Source organism: Condylura cristata, unplaced genomic scaffold (genome assembly GCF_000260355.1).
Source record: "Condylura cristata isolate star-nosed mole 26May11 unplaced genomic scaffold, ConCri1.0 scaffold00022, whole genome shotgun sequence".
Lineage (NCBI taxonomy): Eukaryota > Metazoa > Chordata > Mammalia > Eulipotyphla > Talpidae > Condylura > Condylura cristata.
The window spans coordinates 23890823-23901080 of NW_004567123.1; the positions used below are offsets into that span (position 1 = coordinate 23890823).

General features: G+C 53.2%; 1 protein-coding gene across 2 annotated transcripts in view; it reads left to right on the forward strand.

The window, feature by feature from the left end:
- The first annotated feature begins 481 nt into the window (after positions 1–481).
- Positions 482–10258, forward strand: part of PPP1R16B (protein phosphatase 1, regulatory subunit 16B) — an 88970-nt gene continuing 79193 nt past the window's right edge. For both annotated transcript variants that reach the window (XM_004687379.2, XM_012728407.1), the window contains exon 1: positions 482–542. The gene's annotated coding sequence lies outside the window, so the exon portion shown is untranslated. The remainder of the gene's footprint in view (positions 543–10258) is intronic.

The window sequence follows — 10258 nt, forward strand, 5'->3', positions numbered from 1 at the left end:
ACAGACCTGTCCCCAGGTCAAGGCCTGGTCTAGCTGGCTGCTGCGCCTCCTAGGAAGACTTGGGTCGGGTTGCACGAGCTCTCAAGGTAGGGTACTTCCACCCTGGTATTGGCACCAATTCTGTGTGACCTTGAGCCGGTTACAGTTCCCCTCTGAGCTTTATGAGTGCAGTCCATTAAATGGGGGTAGGAATTCGGTTCTGGGCTTCCCCATTCCGTGGTGGGCTTGGGGCAAAGCTTAAAGAAAACTATTCCAAAGCCTGGCCGCATCCCCTTCGCCTTCAATTTTCTGCAGCTCCAAGGAGGGGCCCCACCCCTAGAGCGCTGGGACCCTTCCCGGAGCTCCCTCGCCGGCCGGAGCGGGTCGCGCGCCCGCCCCCTTCCCGGGAGCTCAGGCCCCGCCTCGGGGGAGGAGCCGCGGGGCGGCGCGGAGGCTCGCCGCGGAGCAGAACCAGCTTCTGTCGCCGCACCGGCAGCTGCGGCTCGGGGACCCGCTGCCAGAGCAGGGCCGGGAGCCGCCCGGGGCAGGGCTCGGGCGAGCGGGTGAGTTTCCCGGCGGCGCCTCCTTCCCTGCGCTCCGCGGTTCCACAGGGCGGGGAGAGGGTCTCGGCCGGGGTTGGCCCCAGCTTCTGGAATCTGCTAGGGCTCTAGGGCGGCTTGGCCAAGGGCCGGCGGCTTAAGATAATGGAGGGGGGACACTGGAGAGGCGGGGACCGGGAGCGCAGGACCGGGCAGTCGGGCTGGGATGGGGGCGCACTCCCGGGTCTTGCGCGCCAACGCCGAGGCCGGGATAGGGGGGCATGTTGACAGGTTGTTGACTGGGCCCGCGAGCCCGGTCGGGGCAGGCAGGGGGCCCCTGTGTTCTTGGGTTTGTGTTGTTGCGCCGCCGTCTGCCCGGGGGCGCAATGCGTGGCCGCGGGAGCTACAACCGCACCGAACACCCGGGGCGCTCCGCCTTGGGTCGGACAGGGGGGCGCCGCCCCCTCGCGTGGCAGCGCTCCTTCCCAGGCATCAGCGCCGCGCGGGGAGCGCTCCTGCCCTGGCGGGAAAGGTCCTCAGGACAAACGCCCTGGCGTGCAGACCCTCCCGGTGCCTTGATCCCGCTGACAGCGCCTTTCGGGCCGGGAGACAGCGCGCGTGCCTGTTCCGGGGGTGAGGCGCGCCCGGCCTCGCTGACGGGCTGCTGTGTGTCTGCAGCTGGTCCCCAGCAACCCGAGCGTCCCTCTGCCCCCGAATCCCGCTTCGCTACTCCCGCCGGAGGAGCGCCCCCGAGCGCCTAGGAAGGGCAGGAGCCGCTGCCCGCGCCCGAGCTCGCGCGGAGGGGTCTCTCCAAGGTCAACCGGGGTGCCGGGGCCGAGCCACCCAGACCGCCTGGGGTGAAGAGAAGCGCTGGGGTGGCGCTCGCCTCGGCCTCCTTCCTGCTGCAGACTCCCTCCGGCCCCTCCGCCTCCCCCAGCCCGGACCCGGCTTCATGGAGATGCTGCTGCAGCAGCTCCCAGCCCCGCGGACCGTTGAGCTCAGGAGAGCTTTGAGTCTGGCCCTCCCGGAGGGCCCGCGCGCCAAACGCGGGACGCCGTGCTCCCTGGCACCTCGCGAGCGGAGGGAGAGAGATGCGGCGGCTGAAGGGCTCCTCAGAACCGAAAGCCGAGCTGCTTGCGCGCCCATGTGATTGGGTTCCACATAAAGGGCCCCTGTTCTCGCTGTTAGAAGCGCCCACCAGCTCCCCAAGGCCCCGGGCACCAGGTGCCGCCGCTGAATCGCCCTCTGTGGACCCAGGACCCGGAGGTACCACGCGCCCTTTTCGCCAGGCTCCCTCGGGAAGGGGGTCTGCCAGCCGTTAGCCGCCTCAGCCCGCGCGGGTACTCCCCGTATGCCCTGCCATTTCCTGCAGCTGCTGGAGTACCGGAGAAAACCCTCCATCTGGGTCCCCCCCCAACCCCCACGGCCTTCCCGGGCTTGGTAAATAAAGCGTCTCAGCTCTGTCAGTGACTGCTGTCTGCTGGAGGGTAACGCGCTTGGCCTCTCTGAGCCTCAACTGCCTCTAGGAAATGGGGCTGATAATCAGGCGATGGGGAGAGGGTGAGGGGACCCGCGGACGCGGCTGGGCGCAGCGGAGCTGGGCGGGATGGCTGCTTCTAGGTAAGCGCTGGCGCCTTTAATGCTGGGTTCCGGCGGGGCGTGTCTCTTTCAGACTGGAGAAGTGGAACCCGGGTGGGTGGTTCTACAGGGCCTGGGGGAGTTTCCACTTCTTCCTCCCTCCGCTCTGTCCTAAAGAGCCATCTTGCAGGCGGCTGGTGGGCGCCGGTGAATCCTTTCAGCCGGCTGCCTGCTCACAGGTCCTCCCACGCGAGTCCCGCAGCCCCTCTTCTCCCACCTGCCACCCAAATCCCAACTTCTCACCCCAAGTCCCGAGGATTTGGGGGACCAGCTGTCAACCAGGCTGCCCTGGACCTTCAAACTTGGCTTCCTCCTGGCTCACGAAGCGTACCCAACAGTGTCCTCCATCCTGAGATCTGCCCAGTCCCTCTCCTGGTCTAGCTCTTCCCAGACTCTGAAATGTCCTCTGCGGAATCACTTGCTCCCTTCCACCCCTGTCTGCTTCTTTCCGCTGTGATTTTCTTTGGTCTGCGTGCTCCGGGGTTCGTGTGTCTGGGCTCCCTGAATCCTGGTGCTCTCCGGATCATCTCTAGCCTGGAAGGGTATGGCAGGGCCAGTGCATGCTCCGACTTCATTCTCTCTGGAAATTGTGCAGCTCTGCTCTAACTGCTAAGTCTGCAGGCGCCCCAGGAGCAGCGCTAAGAGGATGCTGGTGCAGGAAGATGGCTTTTCCCCAAAGGCCGACTTTTTGTTGAACCATTTGAACCTTTGGATTTGAAGGCGCCAGCTTCTTCCCCAAAGCCAGCTTCATGCCCAGAGTGAACTTTCTCTGACCCTAGGGAGTTGTGGCTAGTCTGGTCCCACAGATCATAGGAAGCTCACACCTGGATTCTATTCTGTGCTTGGATGCTCAGGAAGCTCACCTGACTAGGCACACCACACCCCCAACTTGCCTCCCGCCCCTCAACCTCAGTGCTCTACTTCCGCCCCTGCCTTTAACAGGACTTGAAGCATTTGGTATATTGTGGCTCCCAAGTGGCATTTCTCCAGCAGAAACCAGGACAACCTTCTTTATCCCGAGAACACCTTAGAGACTGGGCTTCGGGAGGCTCTTAGAGAAAGTGACAACGTATAAAGAGTCAGAACTAGACTGGTCTAGTTCAAATAATAGCTCTAGGCTTGAAAGCTCTCAGCTTTGTGCCAGTATTCACCCTCTCCCTGAGTCCTCGTTTTCTCCTCTATAAAATGGGAGCAATAGTAACCCCGACTTCAGGTGGTGATTCTGAGACCATGTTGCTTAGGAAGCACTGGATGCAGCCCGTGGCTTGGGCAGGGGTGCAGGAGAGGGAGATTGTCACCGGGGTAGCTAGATTTTTACCTGTAGCTATCAAGACAGGGGAAGTCCCTCAGCTGGGGGCCCTGGCTGCTGGGAATTTGAGTCCAGAATGGACCTATCACCAAGATGTCAGCGACTTAGCCTTTCTCAGCTGGCTGCCATTTAGGAGTCATTCAACAGACCTTTGCTGTATTCCAGTCTTGTGCTGCAAGGGATTTCTAGATATATAAGGTTCTCGCTTTCTGGGAGAGGGAGGCCTGGAATTAGACTTCAAGGACACAGTGAGAAGAGGGGGTGAAGAAGAGGGCAGTGGGTGAGCAGGTGGACTCAGGCCCACCAACCCAGAATCATATGACCCTGCCACTCATCACTAGCTGGTGATGGACAGATACCCTATCTCCCAAGCAGATAAGCTTCCTACCTTGGGTCAAGGTGAGAAAAAAGTGAGATCACGTGGGTAAAAATACAGCCCAGGGCCTTCTAGACATGCCTGTGCTGGCCGAGGTTTGTTCCATTATTAGTTATGATGACCTATACCTGGTGGGCAAATCATGCTGTGTAGCACATGTGAGCCTTTTGGAGAGCATTTTCCACGTGGTAGTTAAGGGAGGGTGGGCAGCCCCTGTGCAAAAGCACAGAGCTTGTGCAAAAGCACAGAGGCTTTAAAATGCTTGGGGCCTTTGTGGGTGGTGGGCAGGAGCTGCCGCGTGGGCACCAGCACCCAGGGGGAGAAGGGGGCAGGGGCCATGGGCAGAGCCAGGGAGAGGGGCAGAGGCCATGCTGCCAGAGACCCCAGATGATTAAACGTTCACTCGCTGACCCAAAGCAGATGCTTTGCAACCTTGTCAGGTGGCAGCTCTCTGAGGAGGGTTGTCTGCGGCACCCCAGAAAGTCCTGGATTAACTCCTGCGTGGGAGGAAGGGCTGGCCCCACTGCGTGCCAGTATATTCCTATAGTAACCATTCCGCCCTCTTCTTTCTGCCCTGGAAGCAGAGAGGTCCCCTCCTTCTTCCCCAGATGCTTTTCCTATGTCTGCACCTGTTGCTTTCTTCCGGGGATTCAAGTTTCTCATTTGAAGAAGATGTAGATGGAGGATGTAGCAGGGTGCAGCCGCCTGTGGGTCCTAATTCTGTGCCAGGTGCTTCTCTGGATGCTGGTCACTGTCCAAGGACTTTGCTTGCACTGCCATTATTGACTCCCCACACTAGTCACCTGAAGTAGATGCATTTATCCCTGTTGCTCCCTCAGGGAGATACTGAGCCACTGAGGGTGAGGCATTGCTAAAGGGAATGCTTCTTCCAAGTGGCAGGGACTCAAGGTCGGTACCTTGGAGTTGATGGTGCTTCTCGGACAGCTCACTCATACTCACTGTGAATATCTATAGCTGACTGCAGACTGCCTGGGTTCTTTGCTTGTTATTCCCCAGACACTGGCAGTAGGCACCTTGGAGAGGGAATACAGTGGGGTGTGCTCTGTTTTCGGGGATGGTCCATGCGGAGGCCCTTGGTGGGGGGAGGTGCTCTTGGGCAGCTCAGATTTCGGGGCTTCACTGCTTAGCTGGCTAGTGTTTCACGTGTGTGCTGGACAGTTTTCAGCTTGATTGATGGGGCAGGTGGCTGATGAGCTCCATGGTGACCCCAAGAAGGAACAAGTCTTTTAGGATGGCTGCTCAGAGCATCATGTGACCGCATACCTTACCTATTTACAGAAGACATCCAAACAAAGGCCTGAATTTCCTTCCCCAGGGAAGGCAAAGTTAGGGCCAGGGTTCAAATCCTGCTTCTGATATCCACTGGGCTTTTCGGTGTTGAGCATTTTCTTCTTCCTTGAGTCTTAGTTTCTGGAATTATTATATACCATATGTATTACATGCCATATGTAACTAGATAGAGAAGAAAGAGATACCGTTCAGAGTTATCATAAAGATTTGCAATTATACATAGAAACCTGGCTTCCAAATCATAGGTAATATTGTGATATCCACAATATTTTCATAAATGGTACTTATCATAGTTGTTATTATGAGATTATTTGTGGGCATTATTTTTTTAAGATGTATTTGGTTAAGCATACAGAACTGGGGTACAGGCCAAAGGGGCAGTAAGAGGATTCACCAGAGACAGAGTGGGAGCAGAACAGGCAGATTGTCTGAGATACACTACAGAGGGGAGCATTGGGCCAGACAGGGGAGGTCTGCTGCCCCTTGTGGGTCAGCTTTTGGGCCAGGATCCAATGTGCACTAAAGTGGCCAGCTTTCAGTGCTGTGCTTGAACCAGATGGGCCACCAGGGAGGGCCCTGTGGTCATTACATTTTTGGGCTATTTCACCCACTAGGCTAGGAGGTCTCAGCTGGGGATAGTTTGGCCCCACAGGGACACTTGGCAATATCTGGAGATATTTTTGGTTGTCACAACTGGGGAGGTACAGTTGGGGGAGGGAGCTACTGACTAGAGGCGAGGGAAACTGCTAAATATCCAACAGTGCCAAGACAACCCTCCCACTGCTCAATAGAAAATGACCTGGCCCCAAATATCAGGTGTGCAGAGCTCGGGCAAGCCAGCCCGGGACAACACCTGCTGTAAGATCAGTGAATGTGTCTGATGCGTCCGTGTCCCCAGTTACCCAGTGCGATGCCAAGTGCATGGGAGACAATCAATATGCATTAAAGGGATGAATGAGGACTTGGAAGGCCTTTCGTTCCCTGGAGCCCAGAGGTTTGGCTGAAGGGACACTCTGAATGGGCAGAAGAGATTCAGAACCTGAGTGATGAACAGCCAATTGGTAATTCAGGCCAAAGAAATTCAGACCAAGTGCTTTTCCTTCCCCAGCAGGTACTTGGGCACCACGTCCCCCCCCCACACCCCCCCCCACACACACACCCCTGGATTGTTGCTGCGAGCCTTTCTGTATTGCTCAGGTAGATGAGACCCACCTTTCTGGGCAAGTGGGCTGGGGCTGAGGAATGTAGGTGCTGACAAAACGCCCATCAGCTGGGCCCCTGAGACTCGCCAAGTGGGGCGCAGCTGCTGTGAGCTTCCTGTTTTTTTCCCTTTCTGGTGGAATGAAGGAAACCCACTGAATGGCTGTTTTCCACTGACATTTACAGCAATGTGATAGGCCTTGGATTAATGAGGTCAAGCTACAGTGTGAAATGTGCCTGATAACTTGAAGCCCAGCCAACAGGAAAACATCGCTTGTTTTCTTTGGGTCATTTGATGTCTTTGGCCAAGGAAGTGGGGGTCACCACTCTGGATTAAAGAAGGGAGGAGTGTTTTATGCCCTGGAGTTATAAAGGCTGCAGTTTTTGTCTCTTTGTCAATTTATTTTAACCTGGACTTTGAAATAAATAACTTGTCAAAGCAAAGGTTCACTGTGTGCCTCTGCTGAGTGTGGCTTTGCGGGAGGATAGTGATGTTTTCCAGGTCTCTCTGGGAGTTGGAGGAACAAAGCTATTTGGACAGGTTAGCGGTCCCCATTGGTTAGACCATATTCTGAGAGGGAGATGTGATCTAGGTATGGGACTCTTTCATGAGTTATCTTGGGGTTCCTGTGAAATGCAGAATCTGAATCAGACGCTCTGGGGCCTGTCTGCACTGACAAAATAACTGGATAGCAGAGGCATTCTATTGGCCAGTGCTTTGAATAGGAGGACTCTGGAGCACCCCAAGGCTACTGCCCGCTATGCCAGTTGCCACTATCCTCTGCCCTTCGCGCACAGTCCCACGGTCCTCAGCCGCATCCAGTGTCTCTCAGAAACTGCCACTTTAAGCAACACGGCTTATAATGAAACAGGCCTTGAATAATGTTCTCTCAGCTGGGAATAATTATTTCTCATAAGGAGGTGAACAAAATGACTTTATTGGTGGGCCTGCTGTGTGGCCTGTGCCCCTTCTCTGTGTGACCAGCCCTGGAAACAGGCTTCCAGAAGAGGGACCCAGTGTTCCTGGCTCGCTTGGTTACCTGGAGTTGGCTAGACAGGACCCCCCAGCCCCGGGCTTTGTCCAGCTCACCTGTGTCAGAATTGGCTGAGGTGGGGAGAGGAGTAGGTCTGGGAAGGTGCGGGGGGGGGGGGTTAGGGTCTCTGGGAATCTGTATTTTGAAGACGTGTGCCAGGTGGTTCTGATTCACCGCCATGCTGGTGGAAGGGAGGTTGGGAGGAAGAACTGGAAGCCCGTGGAAGTTCATTGCTTGGCAGGACCTCCGTGAGGGCTCCCCTTGTCAATCTCTATACCCTGCACGCTGCATCTGCCCGGAGGCAAGAGTGCCTTAAAAAAAATTAATAATAATCGTTACCATTTGGTACCTATTATGAGCCAATTGCTGTCTATTTAACTCTTTTGGTCTCCCAGCAACTCTGAGAGGTGCTGCTATTGCTGCCCTGATTTCACTGCTGGGAAAAGTGAGGTGCAGGGGGGGGGTCTTACATCGCACGGCTGGAAGTGGTAGCAGGGAGTTGAGTCTGGGACATCTGGCTTCCAGGTCCTTGCACACAGTCATTATATTCTCTGGTTTTTCTTTGGGTGAAAATGCTGTTGTGTTTCATGGGTCTGCCCCCATTCTAGAAGAACTTCCTTTTCTCCGGTTCTTCCTAGTGGCAGGCAAGGCTACCAGTGACCTTGGCTGACTCTGGAGTCAGAACTGGGTCTGCTCCTTGCCTGTACCACTTACTGTAACCTTGAGCAAGTTACTTGCTTCATTCAATTTCCCCTTGTGTAAAAAAGGAATAATAACAGCATGAGATGATGTGATTAACCATTTAGACTCTGCTTGGCATGTATTATGAGTAAGTCAGCCCTGCAGTCATGGATGGCTTCAGAGCTGGGTGAGAGGAAGCGATGTGCCATTATGTCCCTGGGGGCTGGCCCAGTTGTTCTGTTCACCCAGGTCACGCATGTGTAGTGCTTACCTGGGCATCCCCTGGCCTCTGCTTCTTGGCATTGGTTAGGGGCCCCTGCGTCCATTCCAGTCTAGTGAGTTCTCAGAATTTCTGGGTTCTCGGAATCGCTCAGTATCTCAATTAGAACTGACTTTTTGGCTTGACACCCAAGAGCAGCGAAAGACACACAGTCTCACACTTCTTCAAGACTGTTGGTCCTTCTCAGAACCTATCTGTATCTTCTGGAACTCTCTGTAGTCATCATCAGCTCCCCCAGGGGCTGGACAGGAAGCAAACATTGCCTATAGACATTGCTTGTTACTGTTCAAAGAAACATAGAAGATTCTCCCCCAAATTCTATTCTTTTTTCCCTTTTGCATGTCAAATCAAGGTTTGTTTTCTTATTGCAGTATTTTATGCTTTTTAATTATAAGGGAATACAAACTCATTAAAATTCAAACAATGGAAAGTGAGAATTCCACAACCATCATCCCCAAGTACTTATTCCTTTTTCCCAGAAGAAATCCCTGAGTAATTAGGGATTGCCATAAATTTTGTATACACATATAACCCCATAGGCTTTTTACATGTTTAATATTTTTTCTTTTTTGCACACCTACATACTACTCTTCAGAGACTTCCTTTTCCATCCCATTTATCCTAACACATGTCAACACAAATAGATAAATATGTGTTGCGTGAATGTTCAGTAATAAGAACTTACAGTTGTTTATTTTCTAGCTCCTCTTGCTGAGAGTCAAGGTTGATTCCAGTTTTTTTCCCACTTCAAAAATATAATATGGCAACATCCTTGCTTATATACAGTGTGTCTGTATTCTAGTGTGACCTTACCCACAGATAATCTTATCCACCTTATTCCTGCAGCCAGAATTATGGCAGATATTTTCAAATTACCCCCAAGAGCCCAATGCAATTTATGTTTCCTCAGGGTGTGTGTGAACACCTGTTTCCCTTCTCTCTGAACTCATGCTGAGTAGTAGATAAAGTTAATTTTTACCATTCTGATAGGAATAAAGTAGAATGAATGTCTCTGAGTCAGGTTCTGCAGTAATTCAAATTTTATGACCTTTGAGGTTATGATTGCATAGAAATTGTTAAACAGTCAAGAACTACATGTTATTGGATTTCATGGAATTAGAGATACAAAACTGAACCAGTTTCTGCCCTCAGCTTGATTCCTATCTGCTGGAAGAAGCAGACATGTGGACAAATTAAATGAAACAAGGTGGTTCACATATGCTAGAGGATTGCATAAGTGAAGCTGACTTTTGTTTGTTCACCTGTCTTCGTGACTATCACAGATGAATGCCTACCTAAAATACAGGATACATGATATTCATGGGTGAAGGGAGAGTGCATACTTGAAATCCTCAAAAGAAAGCAACTTGATCAGAGACAGGAAAATCATGCCACTTACCCGTCATGGGGGCAGCAGAAGGCGTGAGCAGTTGGGAAGGGATAAGTCGTTTGGAAATAGTCTCTTCAGTTTCCATGTTTACTAGAGGGAGGTGGTGCAGAAAACCAGCTGAGTTTGCAGCTGGCACTGCTAACTGGTTGCTCATACCTGGGCACATTTGTGCATTAGTCTAGAAAGTGTAAAGACAAATGAAGAGAAGATTGGTTTTAAAAATCTACCACCTCGGAACTTACAAAGGTTGGATGTGGGTGACATGAATAGGTGCTTACTTGGGGATGGCGGGAGGTGTGCCTGGATAGTGTCCATTGTGCAGAATGGATACACAGACTGGGTGTTTAATGAATGAATGAGTGTCAAAAGTGTGTCTGTCTTGTAGAAGGGCCTCCTACTCAAAAAAGAATAGATCCAGGGCTCTCTCTGGTGGCACAATGGGTTAAGGCACCGCATTCTGAAGCTCTCCGAAGCCACTGCAGCATGAGTTCAATCCCTGGCCAGGGAGGTGACCCACATGG